Consider the following 16382-nt stretch of genomic DNA (forward strand, 5'->3'; position numbering starts at 1 on the left):
AAAACCAAGAGTAAAATCGGCTGTTTCCACCTGAATTCCGGGTTTGCCAGTGAATTTGGGGAAGTACAGGCACTGCAGAAGTGGTGGGCTTCCAATCAGGATTTGCAAGTGCATCAGGAAGGACACTATGGGCTCTACAGGCCTGTCTTTGAATTATTGGTGGCTGCGGGATACTACTTGTGCTAGCCAACGCACCAGCTTGAACTTCACTTATGGGCTTTGCCATGCCACCAAGTGCTACTGCAGTGCTGGTTTGACTATGACTAGGATGTACTAGGCTGGGGGTGCTTGCCAGTTCACTAGAAGATTGAGCGGCACTAGTACCCACACTCTGCTGCATACGAGAACCCTGTGGTTGTTGCACCTCAGCAACAGAAGAACCAGTTCGGGTGACCTTAGCAGGGACCACTACTCCGTGGTCAGAGCTATCTGTTAGGGTGCCGCTGCTCTCTACAGGTTTGAAAACTGAGCCTGAGGCTTCCCCAGCGCTCTCATCTGACATGCTCAGCATCGTGTAGGAATCTTCACTAGAGTACCTCTGTTTGGACACGTTGGTCAATAAATTGATAGGTACCTAGTGTGACTTACTGGTAAAAAAAAGCACCTGGTTGTCAAAGACTGTTTGAACCGCTACCAAAAAATGTAACTGCTAGTGCTAGCAGAGATCAGGCCTGAGTAACACTGCAGTTTAGTGTGCTGTGTATTGGAAGTGACAGTAACCTGCTGATTCTGCACTTCACTGTGTGTTTATGAGATAGCGTCTGGCTTTTAACACTGTGACCATATCTATTTATATTGTTGGGTTAAACTTTTTCACCTACACTGCATTTTTACATCTTTAGTAGGCAGCGCCATTTACCTCCCCCCTAATCACTTTAGTGTGGGTGTGTCACTGGCAATCAAAGGGTTAAAATGTATTATCAAATATGCGGCGGGCAATCTGACACTGTCCTGCATTGATGCTAACTTTAACACTAACTGATGTCACCTTTGACACTAATAGTGATCAGAAAAAAGATCTGTACACTATAATGGTGACACTCTGACAAGGCAATTAATTAATTGTGAGAGATCAGGGGGTTAAATCTTTATTGGGGGGATATATGGCGGGTACCCTAAACCTATCTGGGACTCCCTCTACCACTGTCTCTCACACTAACTGAAGTCACAAGTGACACTAGAGCTGCACAATTCTTGCAAAAATGAGAATCACGTTTTTTTGTTTTAGAATGAAGATCACGATTCTCAAAATCTTTTTTTATTTTAAAGACTTACAACCTTTGAACATTAGGTTATCAAACAAGATCGCAATAAAATAAGCCATAACACTCTTTGCTTCAAACTATTTTAAAGAAATGTAATTAAAAATCAATGTAATATGAAACAAAGAAATTATCATTACATTCAAAAACACATTCAGATATTTGTCAGATAAACCAATTTAAAGGTTCTTTGCTAGAAACACGATCCTATTAACATTTTGTGGCTTTAATGCAGAACGGCGAAAAGAGCCAATGTTGCCCCCTGTGCTAAAAACCTTTTCAGAAGGGGAACTGGTTGCCGGAATGCAAAGCTATTTTCTGGCCAGTGCAGACAATCTTGGATACCGCTCCTTGTGAGCCTTCCACCAGACTAATGGATCATCTTCACTGTCAGTGTTGCCTAAGAACAGGTAAGACTGTAGCTCCAAGGTCAAGTTCACGGATTGTTGTTGCTGTGAGCCTGGTGGCCCTTCACTTCCTTGTGCTGCTTTGAAAAAGCTACCCAAGGTCTTTCGAGCCTTCTTTGCAGGTCTGCTGCTACTACGACTAGTAGTAGTTGTAGGAATACTTTCCTTAACTGTTGTTAGCTTTGACATCTCATATTTTAGTCTTTTCTGCACAGCAGTTTTGTTATCCTCATTGACGTCTAGAGCTCATATTATTGCTCTCACTCTAACGATCGCGGCGATACCCCACATGTGTGGTTTGAACACCGTTTACATATGTTGGCGTGACTTGTGTATGCGTTCGCTTCTGCGTGCGAGCTAACTGGGACGGAGCGCTTTACTTTATTAATTTTTTTTTTCCCATTTATTTTCTTTTATTTTTACACTGTCCTTTTTAAAAAAAAAAAAATTTTGATCACTTTTATCCCTATGGAATGTAAACATCCCTTGTAATAGAAATAAGCATGACAGGACCTCGTTAATGTGAGATCTGGGGTCAAAAAGACCTCACATCTACACTAAAAAAGAAAGTCATTTTTTTCATGATGGAAAAAAAAATGGGCTCTTTTAAAACCGTTGCTAGGAAGTGACGTATGACGTCACTCCAGTCCTCCAAGGCCATAGTCGAGTGAGGGCCATCCTTCCCTCAATCGACTTCCTGCCTGAGAGGACAGCGGAACGGATCGGGTCCGGTAAGCGGGGAGAACGACTGGGAAGCGGTGGGAGGGGGCACCTCTCCCGCCACCCATAAGGGTGATCCCGCGGCGAATCCGCTGCTGGGACCACCCTTATGTTAAATCGGACTGTCCACCGTTTAAAAAAAATACTGGGGTTATGGCATTATGGCAGCTATCTACTGCCATAACCCCGGTGTTCAATGTTAAAGTACCGACGTAAATACACGGTGGTGCACTGCAGGCCTAACCCAATTGCATCCAGACCACATTTATTTTCTGTGTGCCCTGGCCTGTACCCACCCTAAGATTGTGATGAGGTAGGTTGTGGTGCTTTGTGTAAAAAAAAAAAAAAAAGATATGCTGAATTTTATGCAACACAGTCACCGCACACTTCACTGCTTGTCATTGTACATTAACTTGATTGAACCATCATCTTTTAATGTGATACTTCAAAAAAAAAAAAGTGGGAGAAACTTGTGTGTGTGTGTATAATATACTCAAAATAATACTTAAAATAATTAAAAAAACACTTAAAAATATAATTAAAATAATATAATGAAATTAATAATTCACAAGTCAAACTGCTATAAAGGTGTTATGTGCAGAGAATGTAAACTTAAAAAAAACTATAATATATATATTTAAATATATATATCATTCATTATAAAATACATTTGCTTAGGGATTATCCCCCCTCCTCCTCCCCTCCTCTGGCATTGATTACCTCACGTGATGGAAGGTACCGCCCATCAGTGGATGTGGTTTCTCACTGCTAACATCAGTTCCTGTATCGGCGGCACCATTTGCGCTCCAGGCTGGCTCCGCCGCGGCCGACGGTTTCCCCTACCACCTCTCAGAATCGCCGATATTCGGGATGGAGATTGCATAGGGGGGTGAATCGAGATGAGATTGCGATTCTCAAATGATTATGCATGCAGCTCTAAGTGACACTAATACAGTGATCAGTAAATTTATCTATATACTGTATATAGTGTACACTGACAGGGGGTTAAATGTGTGCCTTTGTGTACTGGTGTCAATGTACTGCTTGTGTACTCACAGTTGATGCTCTCCCTTCTCATATTGGAACCGAAAAGGGCTCCAGGTGAGAAGATTGCATAGTTTCCTGTGCCTGTGTTTATAGTACACAGGCACAGGACGTTCTGCAATTGGTCAGAACTGATCAATAGGTCCAGGCCAAAAATCATTGGCCTGGACCTATGACTCATCGGTTCTAAATCGAATCAGAACATCGCGGGGTCGGTGTGCGCCCCCTAGCCCCATGCGTGACTGACGTACAGTAAATTTGTGGCGGGCGGGCGGCAACGGGTAAAGTAGCTTTAGCCCAGAGAAGACGGCAGAATTTCTAGATCATGTTTAGATGTGGCTTCTTCATTTCATCTTTGGATGGCACAACAAACTGTGTTTATAGACCATGATCTTTGTAAGTAATCCTAAGCCCATGCAGTGATGTCCATCACAGAATCATGCCTAGTTTTAATGCAGTGCTATCTGAGGGCCAGAAGATCGCGGGCTTTCAATATTGCATTTGGTCTTCTCCCTTGCGCACAAAGAATTTGTCCAGATTCCTTAAATCTTTTGATTATATTTTGTATTGTAAATGCTAACATATTTAAAGTCTTTGCAACTTAACCACTTCCTTAACGCTGGATGTCATATGACATCTTGGGCTTTAAGTGGGGATATCTGAGGCATCATTCAGATATCATCATTTTTTTCAGCCGGCGATTCCCTGCACCGTAAGAACAATCATAGTGGCTGTTCAACCGCTTGATCATTCTTACAAGCGGCGTAATGGGACATCCCCTGCTGCCCTCTGGAGTTTCTACCGGCTCGCCCGTGCGATCGGCAAGCCGGAGAAGGAATCCGCGGGCGACGGAAGTACACCATAGAGACTGCCGAGGACCAGATTTCCAGGCTTTTCATCCTGTAGGAGAGATCTGAGGTCTTATTGACCCCGGATCTCTCCATAAAGAGGACCTGTCGTGCACTATTCCTATTACAAGGGATGTTTACATTCCTTGTATTAGGAATAAAAGTGATAAAAAAAAAAATAAAATTATAGAGAAAGTGTAAAATGTAAAAAATAAAAATAAGTAAACAAAAAAAAAAAAAAGAATTTAACACATTTGATATGCTTTCTGGTTTCTATTGTGAGTAAAATGTGGTATTATGAGATTTGCAAATTATTGCATTATGTTTAAATGCAGATTTTACATAGCGTTGCATCTTTTTTAGAATTGGGGTTGTAAGTTTAGCAATACACAGTCTAGGCTTAAGTTTACAGTACCAAAGTTCCATCCAATAAATTTACTCCTGTAAAGCCAAATTTCACCAACGCCTCTGGCATCGAAGGCCTTATGTGTATCCATAGCCATCACATGCATAACTGTATTTGTGGCCTGCATCTTATTAAAGAGTCTATGCAAGTTTATCAAGGTCGATCTACCTGGAATAAACCTGGTGTGATCAGACCAAACAATATTCAAAACCACTACATTTAGGCTGCACGCTAGTACTTTTGCTAATACTTTATTATCTGAGTCATTTAAGAAGATGGGACAATAGGATGCACAGTATAAGTGATCTTTATATGGTTTGGAAAAAAAGAATATTTAAGGCCTGTGACATAGAGAGGGAAGACCACCTTCCTTAATCACTTAGTGATTTGTAAAGGCTCGTTTTTTTTTAAATAACATGTTATACTTACCTGCTCTGTGCACGGATTTCACACAGAGCAGCCCTAATCCTCCTTTTCTGGGGTGCCCTGGCAGCACTCCTGGCTCCTCCTCTTCATTGGTGCCCCCATGGAGAGCCGCTTTCCATAGGGGCACCCATGCGGTGCTCTTACGAGTCTTGCTGCTGCATCTACTGACACAGACAGCAGAACGCGGCCCCGCCCCCGACTCCCGTGTTACTGGATTTGATTGACAGCAGCAGGAGCCTATGGTTCCTGCTGCTATCAGTCTATCCAATGTGGACCCGACACAGGAGCTGGAGCCGCTGGAACGATCAGGTAAGAAAAAGGGGAGGGGGGGTTTGGGGGGCAGCCAAAGCACCAAAGGTTGAGACTTTACAACTCCTTTAACCCCCTTAGCGGTATCCCCGAGCGTGACTCGGGGTGAATTTTTCCTGCTACTGTCGGTATCCCCGAGTCACGCTCGGGGTAGATGTGCAGAGCGTGCAGCGCTGTCCCTTACCTTCTCCTGGCAATCCAGCGATGATCTCCCATTGCTGTGATCGCCAGCCAAGATCCCCGTCGCTCGTCCGTCGGTCTGATGACTTCCTGGTTCCGTTCCCTGCAGCAGCAATGCTGCATGGGAGATGAACTGGGAGGGAAAATCAAACGTTGCACAAAACACACATAACATTTATAATATATATATATATATGTGTGTGTATATATATATATATATATATATACACACACACGCACACATATATATAATATAGAACGCATGAATTATCTAATCAATAATATAATTTTATTATATAATATATACACATATTATATAATAAAATTATATTATTGATTAGATTATAATTCATGCCTTTGTGTTTCAAATTTATCACATCTGGGATGTCTACTAGAGTCTTGTTTTGGTCAGGTTTAAGTCAGAAATTACTAAGAATTGTAGGCCTATAATACATAACGCCAAATTTCCATGTAAAAAATTGTACCGCTTTTGGTACATAATTCCTGACATAATCATACCGCCAGGGAGGTTAAGGATCAAGCCTATTTCTGACACTTGTTGTTTACAAGTAGAAATCTGTATTTTTTGCTAAAAAATTACTTAGAACCCCCAAACATTATATATATGTTTTTAGCAAAGACTTATTTTATGTCACACGGTATTTGCGCAGCGGTCTTTCAAACGCAATTCTTTTGGAAAAATTACACTTCAGTGAGTTAAAAAAAAAAAACTAAACCGTAAAGTTAGCCCAATTTTTTGTATATTGTGAATAATGACAGCCTGAGTGAATAGATAACTAACATGTTACGGTTTGAAATTGCGCACACTCGTGGAATGGCGACAAACTATAGTACTTAAAAATCTCCATTGGCGACACTTTAAAAATGTTTAACGGTTACCAGTTTAGAGTTACAGAGGAGGTCTTTTGCTAAAATTATTGCTTTCGCTCTGATGTTCACGGGGATACCTCACGTGTAATTTTATATACAGTTTACATTTGCAGGCGTGACTTGCGTATGCATTTTCTTTGGTGTGCAAGCACATGGGGAAGCAGGCACTTTTTTTTTTTTTTTTCACTGTTCTTTAAAAAAAAAAAATCTGATCACTTTTTTTGTGTTGTCACAAAGAATGTAAAGATCCCTTGTGACCGTAGTAGGCAGTGACAGGTACTTTTTATGGAGGGACCCCAAAATCCCTTCTTTGCACTTAAAAGTATTCAAAATGGCAAATTCTGCGTTTTTGAATACTGTAAATTATTTTTAATCAGCAACATTGTCAGTCGAATAATCCTGAAAATACGTCGCTTCCGGGTTAATTCATCGGAGAACTGATCGAAACGAAATCTGGCTTCGTTTGGGACTCTGACCAGCCTGCATAATTTAATACCTTTCGTAGGTGGGGATGTAGGTTTTCTATATACTGAATACACCATTCTATGAGGAAGCCATCATGTCCTGTTCTATTGTGTGCAAAGCAAAGAATAGCTCAGTTCCTCAGTAGTTAAGGATGCTTCCAAAAGTGAAATGTGTATGAGTATGTAAATCAGTTTGAGAGAGCTAATCATCCAGTTGAACCTTACTCTTGAAGTTTATTATTCTAGGAGTATTACAAGGTAGGCAGTCATTTAGAGTATTTTATATCAGAGAAAAGGGTCATAAAACAAAGTATTGCGCTACACAAGCCAGGTGCCGGTGTTCCAGGAGGAATGATTCCTGTCCGCATGTCCAGGAGTCACGTCCTCCCCACCCGCCAATTAAGAGGCCGAGAGGCTGGCAACAGGAAAAAGCCTATGGAGAAGATGTTCGCTAAGAAAACCAACGATCACATTGCTGGAAATGAGGTGAGTGGACTTTAGTAGTGCATCCTATTGGCCAGTGAGAATGCTCATTACATTTCAGGGCTTTTAAACATTAGTGACATTACAGAGGGGCTCAGGTCCAAGCTTACGTTTTTCAGGAAAAGTCAAAATAAAATGTATAAAAATATAATCAAACCCTAATTCGGTTAAAGCTTATTATACTGCATATATACCATGAATTAAAATAAGCTGAAAACCTGGCCAGTTTCAAATTAAACAAAAACTCGCTGTCAAAATGATCAAGAGGTTAAGAAATCTAGGTAGCTGAAGGTGTATACATTTATAAAGAATTGTTGTTCTTTGCAGTGGTAATGCTTTAATTAAATGTGGAATCCCTAAGTTATCTAAACAACTATATTACACTGCACCTGTTGAATGTTATTTTTTAGTCCTACCTATGCAGTGAGTTTTCAGAGTATAAAATGTTAGCGTAATTTGGGCACAGAATGTGAATAATCACACTGTACTTATCACAGTGATTGATGTGTTTTTATGTTCATTACCCAGTACTTGCACTTTTTGCTTTTCCTGGAAAATCACAATTCTGTCCTATATCCTGCTTTTTATTTTAAGTTTTATAAATAGAAAATTGTCCTTTTCTCAGAAATTCAGGAACACAAAGGATTAAGAATGTGCAGTATTGTGTAGTAAAATGATTAATAGCAATTATTTATATGTGTCTCTCTCTGTCATTCACCATAATTATACATTGTTAAACACTGAGCTAATACCATTGTACCACATCCAGTATACACAATAAATACTTTCTGAAAAAAAAAAAAAAGAATATTTATATATATATATATATATATATATATATATATATATCCCGTATATACTCGAGTATAAGCCGAGGCCCCTACTTTTACCACAAAAAGATGGGAAAAATCAATGACTCGAGTATAAGCCTAGGGTGAGAATGCAGGGCGGCGGGCATGGTACAGGAGAATGCAGGGTGACTGGCATGGTGCAGGAGAATGCAGGGTACTGGCATGGTACAGGAGAATGCAGGGTACTGGCATGTTACAGGAGAATGCAGGGTACTGGCATGGTGCAGGAGAATGTAGGGTACTGGCATGGTGCAGGAGAATGCAGGGTACTGGCATGGTGCAGGAGAATGTAGGGTACTGGCATGGTGCAGGAGAATGCAGGGTACTGGCATGGTACAGGAGAATGCAGGATACTGGCATGGTGCAGGAGAATGCAAGGTACTGGCATGGTACAGGAGAATGCAGGGTACTGGCATGGTGCAGGAGAATGCAGGGTACTGGCATGGTGCAGGAGAATGCAGGGTACTGGCATGGTGCAGGAGAATGCAGGGTACTGGCATGGTGCAGGAGAATGCAGGGTACTGGCATGGTGCAGGAGAATGCAGGGTACTGGCATGGTACAGGAGAGTGCAGGGTACTGGCATGGTGCAGGAGAATGCAGGGTACTGGCATGGTACAGGAGAATGCAGGGTACTGGCATGGTGCAGGAGAATGCAGGGTACTGGCATGGTACAGGAGAATGCAAGGTATTGGCATGGTACAAGAGGATCGATCCGGGGTTGTGGGCATACTACAGGAGATGCAGTGCTGTGGGCATGGTACAGGTGGACCATGCCCGCAGCACTGCATCCCTTGTAGTGTGCCCGCAGCCCTGCATAATGGCAGGTAGTGCAGCTGTTTCACTTACCTGTTCTAGAGGCGCCTTTATTTTAAAAATGGCGCCGCCCGGCGCCGACATGTCATTGCGCACGCGCCGCCGCCGCTTGTATACTTTCGGCTATTCCTGGCCTCTCCTGAGCGGCGGCGGCGCGTGCGCGGTTGACATGTATGCGACGGGCGGCGCCATTTTTAAAGCTTAAGCCCGTCGGAGCGGCCAGGGACTTTTTTTTTTTTTTCTTGACTCGAGTATAAGCCGAGGGGTACGTTTTCAGCACAAAAAAATGTGCTGAAAAACTCGGCTTATACTCGAGTATATACGGTATATATTTATATATATATATATATATATAATATATATATATATATAAAAAATTTTTTTTTTTTTTTTTTTTAGAAAGTATTTATTGTGTATACTGGATGTGGTACAATGGTATTAGCTCAGTGTTTAACAATGTATAATTATGGTGAATGGCAGAGAGAGGCACATATAAAGAAATTGCTATTAATCATTTTACTATATATAATATATATATATATGTGTGGGTATACATACATACACCCTATATTCCCAAAAGTATTGGGACACCTGCCTTTACATGCACATAAACTTTAATAGCATTCCAGTCTAATTCCATAGGGTTCAATATGGAGTTGGCCCACCCTTTCCAGCTATTTCAGCTTCAACTCCTCTGGGAAGGCTGTCCACAAGGTTTAGGAGTGTGTGGGGAATGTATGATCATTCTTCCAGAAGCGCATTTGTAAGATCAGGCACTGATGTGTACGAGAAGGCCTGGCTCGCAGTTTCTGCTCTCATTTATCCCAAAGGTGTTCTGTTGGGTAACGTCAGGACCCTGTGCAGGCCAGTCAAGTTCCTCCACCCCAAACTCGTTCATTCATGTCTTTATGGACCTTGCTTTGTGCACTGGTCCAAATCATTTGTTGAAGGGGAGATTATGGTGTGGGGTTGTTTTTCAGGGGTTGGGGTTGCCCCCTTAGTTCCAGTGAAGGGAACTCTTAAGGGATCAGCATACCAAAACATTTTGAACAATTTCATGCTCCCAACTTTGTAGGAAAAGTTTGGGTTGGCCCCTTCCTGTTCCAACATGACTGCACACCAGTGCACAAAGCAAGGTCTATAAAGACACGGATGAGTGAGTTTGGGGTGAAGGAACTTGACTCATGATGAGTTCATGTGCCTGTAAAGGCAGGCATCCAAATACTTTTGGTAATATAGTGTATATGATGTTCTGTGTCACACACCAACAGTAAATATCATAAAGTCTACAATGGAATGGTTCACAAATAAACATATCCAGGTGTTAGAATGGCCAAGTCAAAGTCCAGACCTGAATCCAATCGAGAATCTGTGGAAAGAACTGAAAACTGCTGTTCACAAATGCTCTCCATCAAACCTCACTGAGCTCGAGCTGTTTTGCAAGGAGGAATGGGCAAAAATTTCAGTCTCTCGATGTGCAAAACTGATAGAGACATACCCTAAGTGACTTACAGCTGTAATCGCAGCAAAAGGTGGCACTACAAAGTATTAACTTAAGGGGGCTGAGTAATTTTGCACGCCCAATTTTTCAGTTATTTGTTAAAAAAGTTTGAAATATCCAATAAATTTCGTTCCACTTCATGATTGTGTCCCACTTGTTGTTGATTCTTCACAAAAAATTACAGTTTTATATCTTTATGTTTGAAGCCTGAAATGTGGCAAAAGTTTGCAAAGTTCAAGGGGGCCGAATACTTTCGCAAGGCACTGTACTGAGGTTTTTTTTCTGTCTAGTCAGGAGTAAGGACATAGTTCCTTGCTGGGATCTCTGGTCCTGGCAAATTTTTTTCCTTGTTAGTTAGATTTTTTTCTCCTGTTTTTTTTCCTGTGACATCTACAATCAACCGCCGGACTGGACGACGGGCTGGATAATCTAGATCCAGTGGTTACCCCAGTCTGGCCAGCAAGCGCGCGTAGACCACAGCTCCACCCTAGGTCAGCCGCAACTTAGCCCCACTGTACTCATCTTGCGAGGTCACATACGACTGTGTTTAGGCCCACGTCACAGCGTTTCTCCTGGTGAACAGCCCCCCATTTCAATGGTGAGACGTCCTGTCTGGAGCGGTGCCCGTCTGGTTCCTGGTATGGTGAGTAGCTGTTCTCCCCCCCCCCCCCTTTGCCCCCTGGAGGGTTTTGGGGTGGACGCGGGCCTGGAATGGTCAGACTCCTGGGTTCCCCTCCTTCCCATTAGGCCCCCCTGTGCCATGGTGGTCCCTGTGGTCATCTGGTTCCCCATCCACCCCACCTCCCCTCCTATACTGGGGTAGTGTGGTCGTCTGGGCTGTTTTCTGGGGCTGGCGCAGGGCGTTGTACTGGTTATGGGGTAGGGGTGCGCCGCTGCCCACTGGGCTATCAGCTGGGTGGGGGACTGTACCTGGTGGGGGCTCCTGTCTGGTTCCCCCCTTTTCCTTTTTGTGCCTTACCTAGGCCCCAGGGATCACTCCCGTGTCCCTGGGAGCCTTGTTATGCCACGTGGGCCACCATTGTGTTGTAGACCAGTGGTCCTCAACCCTGGCCTACAGGCCCACTAACAGGCCAGGTTTGCAAGATAACTGAAATACATGCCAGGTGATATCATTTGCTGCTCAGTGATTGCAGTACTCTAGTCTGCATCTCCCCAAGGTAATCCTTAAAATCTGGCCTGTTAGTGGGCCCTGAGGACCGGAGTTGAGGACCACTGTTGTAGACTATATTGTGTATAGGCCGGAGGCCATGCTGTTTAGTCTGGCGGCTATTTTGCGCTAGTCCGGCATTTAAATCACCGATGACCATTACAAAGGAGCCTTCTGGGCGGCGATTTCGGCTGTGGGAGTCCCTCCTTATCCCCTGGTGCTGAATCCTGGGTCTCTTCTTCCTGGACGCCGTACGTTGAGTACTTCTATCCTGGTAGAGAAAAGGCCAATGCGCTACCAATGGGGTATAAGATGTGAAGGGAATGTGTGAAATTATCAAAATTGAAATAAATAACTGAAACAGACAGCCAATTCTGTAGTGTCACCACGTACTCAACAGAAAATGAAGGGAGGGGGGCGGCGCTTGTTTCGCGAGATGTACACAAAGATGCAAACAAATTTTATACAGCAATATATGGGGCCAGAACTATGAATAATCCTACAGCTGGATATAACACATAATCCTAGCTATGATGTGAAGAAAACTCAAAAGGTGAATAACGATATGTAAAACATGTGGAACAGATATATACACTGTGTAGCTTCAATAAGGTGATAAATCAATACAAATGAAATGGTGTACAAGACATACACAACGATAAAACAATATATGTTGAAGCAATAATAAGTGCTCAGATATAAGGGCAATAGCAAAAGAATGACAATAAATAAATATATAGGCGGATCACAATGATCAGGTGACTTTCGTGGAACTCAAAAGTGTGTCACCAGATGTGAGCTATATCCTCAAATAGGTGTAATGGCCGCTCACCTCCAAAAACAACTTTAAAGGCGTTTTGTGATAGCAATCACTGGGCTAGGGTAATATAATCCTCCTCCACAGGTGGGGGCTTCTATTGGGGCCTTGATTTATTTAAGACCCTTGATAGTCACGTGTTGAGTGACGCAACGCGTCGGGAGGAGCTGGGTGACATCACTTCCGGTCTACGGCCGAGACCGGAAGTATCGGATTTGTACCGCATGGGCAGCTGCTGCCCCCCCTTCAGCTTCTATCCTGGTGCTGTTGGTAAATGTCTGGTGTGGTGGGAAGTCTCTCTCTGCTGCAGGCTTGTGGGTGCTCTGTTGCTGGCAACCGTGCGGTGTTCGCAGTGTGGTGGGGGTGCCCCTTAGCAGTGTTTTGTGGGGTCCCCTTATTCCTCATGGAGTCTTTGAAACACATTTCTCACCTGACCCCCTTTCAGAGGCTGTGGGGCCCTCCAGGTCCCAACCATCCATTGATACACTGATGGTGGTCCTGGAGTCCTTTGTGTCCTGGGTGGTGGTGGTTTTTTTGGCAGTGGGCTAGTAAAAAGTGCGCCCTTCCTTCCCCTGCCTCATCCGTCCCCTCGGATGCTGATCCTAATTCGGTCACCGTGGACGGGGCCCACCCTGTGGGGTCTGCCTTGCGGGGTCTGCAGCTACGCACCCTGATTTTTCAGGTAGTGAGGATGATTCCTCCACTCCTGTAGCCGCGCACAAAAAGGCGCTTGTGGACGTACTAACTGTGTCTGTGCATGAGACTTTAAAAATGGAGGATGAAGCTGCGGTGGAGGCACAAGTTCCCTTTGGCACTCACAAGCCGTCTTTTAGCACACAAAACACATCTAAAAAAAATTTGTACCAAATATAAAGGCTAAAACTGCATCAAGCTAAGTAACAAATTGGCATTGCGAACCCTGTACTGTAAGTTTTTATAATTATTTTACAGTAAATATGCCCCTAAAGTTATTCTCAAAGTGATTGTTATCAATCACCTTTTATAACAACCCTTGTAGTTTAAAATAGAAATTAAAGGCAAAACATTTATGTATACATATAAAAAATAAATAAATACCTTTTTTTTTTTTTTTTACGTACGTGATCATATTCCCTCTGTTCTCCGCTGCATAAGAGCTGGGTGGGGGGAGAAGTAGCAGTACACTGAGCTTCCCAGTGAAAGGCTATGCGGGGGGGGTGGTTAGGACAAGTCTGATTATTGGAGGAGAGCGGGGGGGGATTAGGACAAGTCTGATCATTGGAGGAGAGCAGACTGAGTTCCCAGAGAACTGACCACTTTGTGTGGTCAGTTTTTAATAGGTGAGCATGGAGACTGGCAGGAAGACAAGGGATTTCACACAAAGAAGGCAATACAAAGAGAACAGGATACTTTTTGATACAAGTACCTTGTACAGAAGGCACATATCAATGTTGCGTTTGCATACTCTTTAAAGTGAACCTGTGCTTTGCCTATGCAGCCTCGCCAGCAACACATTCTCACCTTACCTTTGCTACCCCTCCGCTCTGTTCAGCCTCCATGATATAGTATTTCACATAAGAGGGTTTCCTATGTTTCTGATTTTGCATAGAGGGTGTCTTTGCCATACATGGCTCAGTGTATACTTACACAAAAAAAGTAAAGCTTCTATGATAGAAGAGACTTGTAGAATCTCTTCTGCCATAAAAAAAAAAAAAATGCCTGCCTGTCAGCACTTTTAAACAAAGCAGATGTTCTCCAATGATGTTGAGAGGAATGAAGTATGGTTGGTTATGATCTTCTCTTTTCTTGAAATAGGATTCAGCAGAAGAGTTTTTAGTTCCTTTTTAAGCCATCCCACTATAACCTGTCGATTCACACTTTCACATTTGTTAAGGAGGCCTACTCCATAGAAGTCATGGTTTAGATAAGCTGCAATCATAATAGCCAGGGCTTCTGTATACACAATTGTCTCAGGCACAAAGGAAGGATTTGCATGATTTCATCCACTACCTCAAAATTAGGAATAACCTGCTTTTATTTTTCATTTGCGATAATAGTGGGACATGCAGACACCTTCTATTTTAAGAAGATTCTGCTATACTTTGTACTGGTTTAACAGAAGGCTTTTTGGATTCTTTTGGTCCAATTCATTCATCACTTTTCTGGTTTATGTTCAGTATCATGTATCAGGTTTCAAATGGTTGTGCCTACGAAGTAAGAAGGCATCCTTTAGGCCGCTTTCACACAGGCGGACCGTTCAGATCCGCCTGTTCGTTTTCTTTGGCGTATCTGAACGGTCCCCCCATGCATTCCTATGGGGCATCGGATGGCAGCGGAGACATGTCTGCTGACATCCGACCCGATCCGATCCGTCAAATCTGGACGGATGGAAACCCTATTTTCCATCCGTCCAGCGGATCGGATCGGATGAGACACAGCTGTCCTGCTGCTCAGCGGGGGATCGGCGGCTCGATCCCCCGCTGAGAAAAACGGCATCCGTCCGACGGACGGATAGTGTGAAAGGAGCCTTAGATATACCTATTTTAATACATTTTTTTTTTTTTAAACTTTAATTTTGCTGATATTTATAAGAGTTAGAATTGTAGAATGTTGATCCAAAGAGTTATCGGATTGCCTTTAGGGATCAGGAATGGAGTTTTTCCCTATTGAAGTAAATTGAATAAGGCTTTACAACTGCCTCCCTCTGGATTACCAAGCAGATTTAGGGTTTCTCATGATGTAAAAAGATTAATTTTTTTTTTCTTTCATTTTAATTTTTTTAATTGAACTCCGTTGACTTGTCTTTCAAAAAATAATACACAAAATGTACCTAAAAGTCAGATTGCTCTGCCCAGTAAGACAGATACTACACAATTCTTCAGTAGTAAGGCTAGGTTTCCACTAGTGCAGCTACGAAGTCGTGCTACTTCTAGCACGACTTTGTAGCGAAAGTAAACTACGGCTTCAGTGAGACTTGTCCCTCATATATAGAGGGAAGTCGCACTGAAGACGGCTCAAAAGTAGTGCACAAACTACTTTTGAAGTCGCCGCAACTGAAGCCGCGGCAGTGGAAACGGGCCCCATTGAAAACAATGGCTTTTGACTTGCTGTGCGACTTGACATGTGTCAAGTCGCACCGCAAGTCGCACTAGTGGAAACCGAGCCTAAAAGGCAACATCTACTGTGTGTACAAAGACTCAAAACAATACTTTGCTCGTTTTAATAACTTTGCTATATATAAGCTTTAAAAAAAAAAAGTTGGAAATGTGTTAATAAAAGCCAGTGAAAGGTTTTGAAAGGTATTGCCTACATTCCTACTTTCCTGCTATTATAAATGTTACAATGGGGCTGTAGGAAAATTGTAATGCAAATAATGAAATTTTGACATTTTTCTGAAAATCATGATCCTAAAACGTTATCCGGTCTTTAAAGCCTAGCCATTTACGAGCCAGTGCCATTTTGTAACGCAGACTGAGATTTTGCAGTAGTAGTGTGATCATTCCTTTCTGTGTCTGCTGCTGTAGCAAACACTGGCTGGTACAAGAAATGGTGCTGCTCAGAAGAATAGCATTCTCTCAAAAGCAGATATTGTGTGAAGAGCCATCGATCACTGCTGCTTTTATATACAGTTTGTCACCATTGTTCTTCGTGTAGGATTGAAGCACATTCACAGCTAAACATTGCAAGTATTCATGGAAAAGACAACGGCTTAAAATACACCATTGTTCAATAAGAATGCACTTACGTGCTATGCTGATATCACTTTGCTGTTTGAGCTTTCCTATCTGCATTAGTATAAGTCAAGGCCTGAA

At 42.7% G+C, this 16382-nt stretch overlaps 1 protein-coding gene and 1 pseudogene across 3 annotated transcripts in view; one reads left to right on the forward strand and one right to left on the reverse strand.

Annotated features, from left to right (window-relative positions):
- Positions 1-16382, forward strand: part of MBP (myelin basic protein) — a 226728-nt gene that overhangs the window by 129270 nt on the left and 81076 nt on the right. The gene's annotated exons all lie outside the window — the stretch shown is intronic.
- Positions 1442-16361, reverse strand: LOC309555612 (E3 SUMO-protein ligase ZBED1-like; annotated as a pseudogene). The gene is made up of 2 exons: positions 16316-16361; positions 1442-1908 (listed from the first exon to the last, which is right to left on the reverse strand). The product of its transcript is annotated as an E3 SUMO-protein ligase ZBED1-like (transcript).

The sequence above is a fragment of the Pelophylax lessonae genome (assembly GCF_965119305.1).
Source record: "Pelophylax lessonae genome assembly, chromosome: 5".
NCBI classification, from domain to species: domain Eukaryota; kingdom Metazoa; phylum Chordata; class Amphibia; order Anura; family Ranidae; genus Pelophylax; species Pelophylax lessonae.